The 4766-nt window shown below is 46.6% G+C and overlaps 1 long non-coding RNA gene across 1 annotated transcript; it reads left to right on the top strand.

Annotated features, from left to right (window-relative positions):
* The first annotated feature begins 1497 nt into the window (after positions 1-1497).
* Positions 1498-2821, top strand: LOC112655578 (uncharacterized). The gene is made up of 3 exons (XR_003133793.3): positions 1498-2039; positions 2316-2514; positions 2596-2821. It is a non-coding gene; the product is annotated as an uncharacterized LOC112655578 (long non-coding RNA).
* Positions 2822-4766: the final 1945 nt, after the last annotated feature.

Below are 4766 nucleotides of genomic sequence, written 5' to 3'. Positions count from 1 at the left end.
CACTGTGGGTGTTGGGAAACAGGGACACAGAGGTGGGCGAAGAGCAGCTCTCTGCCCTTAAAGGAACTCTCTCACGAGGGAGGGACAGATGAAGAAATCATAATTGCCGTCAGTGTGGTGGGTACAAGGGGGTGACTGCTACAGCAAAGGAGATTGGACTCTGCTGAGGCTGGGACAGGGAGGCTGTGAAGACGATACCCCTTGGGATTGGTCTTGGATGGTGGATTGGGATTCATGGAGGGGCAGAAAAGTACTCTTGGTTGAGGCTCATGCATACATGTGGCAGTCTTTAAGAACAGGGCAAGTGCACATGGTGGCGAGCATTTATCTGGCGGGAACAGAAGCTGTCTAGGGAGAGGAGAGGACATCGGCTGGCTTTTGGGGGTCAGCTCGCAAAGTTCTCACTTGCCAGGCTGAGGACTTCCGACTTGGTGCTGTAAGTGGTGTCACCCTCTCCAACTAGCATAGATGAGGAGGCATCTGGCCATACTCAGGGGGAGCGAGGGTCAGGGAGAGAAGCACTGGGGATGGCTCACTTCATCTATTAAAGTTTTCATTAAACTGTTAGGGAGTTCCTTATTAGTCAGAACTCTTTCACTTTCAAGTGTTAGAAACCCACTCAAAGCAATTTAAACTGAGAAGGGAATTTGTCGGTTTGCATAGCTGGGGAAGGTACTGTGAGAGAAAGAGGGAGGGAGGGAGCACAGGAACTGACCTTGCTGGAAGCTGAGACTCAAGGCCACCAGGCCTCCATCCCTGCCCATGACTTTCTTCCAATCATCTCCGCCTGGCTTTGTTCTGCAGACTCCTCTCCCGTGGAAGGAAGATGCCACCCATGGCCCCATGCCTATAAAACCTCAACCAGTGATCTCAGCATGAAGAGGACCTCCTTCCCCTGTCTGACCCCAAGGAGGAGTCCTATTGGTCCTGCTCGGGTCCTTGATATGTGTGGCCGGGATGTGGGAGACCGTGCTTAATTCAGCCTGGACCACACGTCTACCACCGTAGAGTGGGCAGGAGCAGAGGCAGCAGCCCAGCTCCTCAGGACCATGTGAAGTGGATGAAGGAGTTCCCCCCCCAAAGAAAAGGGGGTGCTGTTAGCAGGAGGTATGTGGGAAATGAGCCAGATTGCAGAATGTAGAAGCTACCACTTCTGTGTGCCGAGTGTTCTACTAGATGTTGGGGATTCAGAAACAAGATCCTTTCTCTACTGTCGGATAGCTCCCAATCCAGACGAGGGTTTGGAGAATTAGAAAGTATCATGATGACGATGGCATACGGGGACTCTCCAGATACCCTGAGAACCCAAGAAAGAGGCACCCCACTGAGACTAAGGCAAAAAGAACCCAGGGAAACACTTCCCCCAAACGTATCCCCGACCTACTTATGTAAGATGAATGAGAATGAGCCAAGGGAATGCGGCGCCCTGTGGCTCAGTGGGTTAAGCATCCAACTCTTGGTTTCAACTCAGGTCATGAGATCTAGCCCCACATTGGGCTTTGGGTTCAGCAGGAAGTCTGCTTGTCCCTCTCCCTCTCCTCCTCCACTCCACTCTCTCTCTTTCCTCTCAAATTAAAAAAAAAAAAAAAAAGCCAAGGGAAAAAAGGAAGAACAAAGTTCAAGAAGGAGGAACATACAGAGTCCTAGACCACACAGAAACGGCAGGATTCTATCATGGGCAAGAGAGTACAGTGTTTGGCGTTTCCTTGAAAGAAGGACATTCTGTGCAGGGAGAGGAAGTGGTGAGTTCAGATGGCAGATTTGGTGGCGGCAGCGGTGGGGTGGAGGGGGAGGAGGTTGGCTGTAGGTCAGTCATGTCAGTGGATGAGTGGATTGTTTTGAATCTAGAGGTAGAAGAAAAAGATTAAGCTATGGAGATCGTTGGGATTCATCCCACTGGGTGGCAGCTAGAGCCACAGGAGGATGCTTTCGCTCAGGGAGAGTGCGGAAAGCTGCAGAGCTGGGGAACACCCACAGGAGCTGAGGGGTGAACGCAGAGGGCACAGGAAGGAAGGCGTCTGAGAGAAGAACAAGTGCAGGTTAGTAGCAAATTGTGAGCACCCGATTTGTCCTCTGCATGTGCAATTCTCTTTCATTTGAAAACATCCAGGAGAGGGACACCTGGGTGGCTCAGTGGTTTAGCGCCTGCCTTTGGCCCAGGGCATGATCCTGGAGTCCCGGGATCGGGTCCCACATCGGGCTCCCTGCATGGAGCCTGCTTCTCCTTCTGCCTATGTCTCTGCCTCTCTCTATCTCTTTCTCTCTCGGTGTCTCTCATGAATAAATAAATAAAATCTTTTATTTTTTTTTTAAAGAAAGCATCCAGGAGAAAGAACAAATTAACCTTCAAAGGATCGAAAATCAGATTGTCATCAGACATCTCATTGGCAACCCTGATACAAGAAAAGGGTGGAGCAAAACCTGCCGATGGCAAAGAAAATGGCAAGACTACTTGTTATCCCTAGCATCTGTTCCCCCAGAGGATGGCCAGCAAATGGACAGTTGCTGCAGCATGTAAGTAATTCTTCCTTAGTAATACAACCTTGGGTTTTTAGCTGGGCACACAGCCATCCATAATCAAGGTTTCATTTCCAGCCTCCCTTGAAGCTAAGTGTGTCCATGTGACCTAAGTTCCAGCTGTCCCTTTCCTTCTTTGCACCTTCTTTCATCCATCCTGCCTCCTGGAAAGCCAATATGAGGCCATCGTCTTGGACCATGAGGACAAGAACCACATCTTACATGTGTCAGAGTAGAAAACTGTGAGGAGCCTAGTCCCCAGAAGTCTTTTACATGAGAATAAAATAAACTTCAACTTGTCTGAGCCACTGCTATTTTGGGTCTCTTATTTATAGCTAAATTTTTAAAAAAGATTTTATTTATTTATTCATGAGAGACAAAGAGAGAGAGAGAGAGAGGCAGAGATACAGGCAGAGGGAGAAGCAGGCCTCCTGTGGGGACCCCCATGCAGGACTGAATCCCAGGATCCCAGGATCACAATCAGAGCCAAAAGCAGACGCTCAACCACTGAGCAACCCAGGCATCCCATAGATAGCTAAACTTAACCCTAACTGATATTAGAGAGAAATTACACCCAGTCAAAATAACAATCAAGTATGAGAATAAAATAAAGTCATTTTTATACCGGTAACAATCCAAAGAGAAGTTAGGACATAGAGGTTTAAATATATTGTTTAAATCCCTAAAAGCAAGTGATAGAAGAAGTAAATAGGTATGTGACTGGCAGGGATTAGGAAAAGAAGAGAAGCAGTGGGAGAAAGCTAAATACATCACCTTTCACTGCAGGGGGGTCAGGAGATACTGTTTAAATTTGGTGAATTAAGCCCAGAGATATTAACATATATTCTGGCATTATGGAAGTACTTTCAGAAGGCTAAAGAGAGAAATGCTTGAAAATGATTACTTCTAGGGAACGGGCCTTGGAACTGATAGAGGGAAACTTTAATTTTTCAATTTTACTCTCCTGCACAGTTTTGATGTGTGTTGGTATTTGCATGTATGTAGGAGAACCTCTGAAGGACACATACCTAACTCTTAATGGTGTAACCCTTCAGTGGGCAGGAGGGGACCAATGGAGGAAGGTCTGGAAAACAGATAAAGACCTCACTTAATAATCTCTCTCTATTAAATTTGGTGTTATAAAAATGAGCACTTATAATTTTTGGGAAAAAAGTGAACATATATCTTTTAGGGATGCATAAAACATAAAAAATATGAGTTTTTAAAATTTTTAAATAAGATTTTATTTATTTATTCATGAGAGACACAGAGAGGCAGAGACATAGGCAGAGAGAGAAGCAGGCTCCCTGTGGGGAACCTGATGCCGGACTCAATCCCAGGACCCCAGGATCATGACCTGAGCGGAAGGCAGACCCTCAACCACTGAGCCACCCAGGTGCCCTAAACATATATTTTTTAAAGAGAATGAAGAAGGGAAAATAATAGAGATCTGTAGTCTAGAAAACACAACAAGCAGAAGGACAGGACCTACAAGAACTCACTTCCCTAGCAGTGAAATAAGGTGTCTCTTAGCAAGTCTGATTGCCCCTGATTTTGGTTGCTGCCTGGATTTATCTCATCTGTTGTCCTCCATGGCCAGACCTGAGAGGAGTTTAAAGAGAATTCCCCTCTTGGGAGGTGTCCTGCTCAAGTGCCCCACTTCCTCTGGCATAGTTAGAGTTGGAATGATCTCAGGACTGAGCAATCAGAGGCCCCTGTTTGCCAGGCTTGGGATTTCTCTAGTGATACAACTCCCTTAAATCCTAGTTGGCTGTCTGCCATTTCAATTCCTAGGGATGCCATGTGCAAGTAACCAATGCCAGAAATCTTGCCCAGTCATGAAACTTGATTCGGAGCCGGCCTCTTGTGGTTTGTCTCTTAGCAACAGGCTCTGATTATCCATCTAGGCCTTAAGTTAAGATTCTCTCTTGGTATATGGACTTCTGGGGTACACTGTCCAGCATCCATTCTGGACTGAGACCTTGAATTTACTTTGGGAGCCATTCCCCCCACCTCCATTTTTTGCCAAGAGAATCTTGGGATTTTAATCTGGGATTGCTTTCTACCTCCAAATCTAGGGGTACGCCAGTCGGTCTCTTCCCATCTACCCAGCCAATGATTGTTCAGGAGTGGACACTTGATCTATAGCAGGTCAATCAGAGTGAATCACAGGACTTTTGCTGAAAATGCTAGGACATTATCTTGCTCTTTCTTCATGATATTGAATAAGAAAGCTTGTAGCCACAGAA

This window comes from Canis lupus, chromosome 9 (assembly GCF_003254725.2).
Source record: "Canis lupus dingo isolate Sandy chromosome 9, ASM325472v2, whole genome shotgun sequence".
In the NCBI taxonomy this organism is placed as follows: Eukaryota; Metazoa; Chordata; class Mammalia; order Carnivora; family Canidae; genus Canis; species Canis lupus.
Note: the sequence above shows the minus strand (reverse complement) of the source record. Positions and strands in the feature narration are given on the sequence as shown.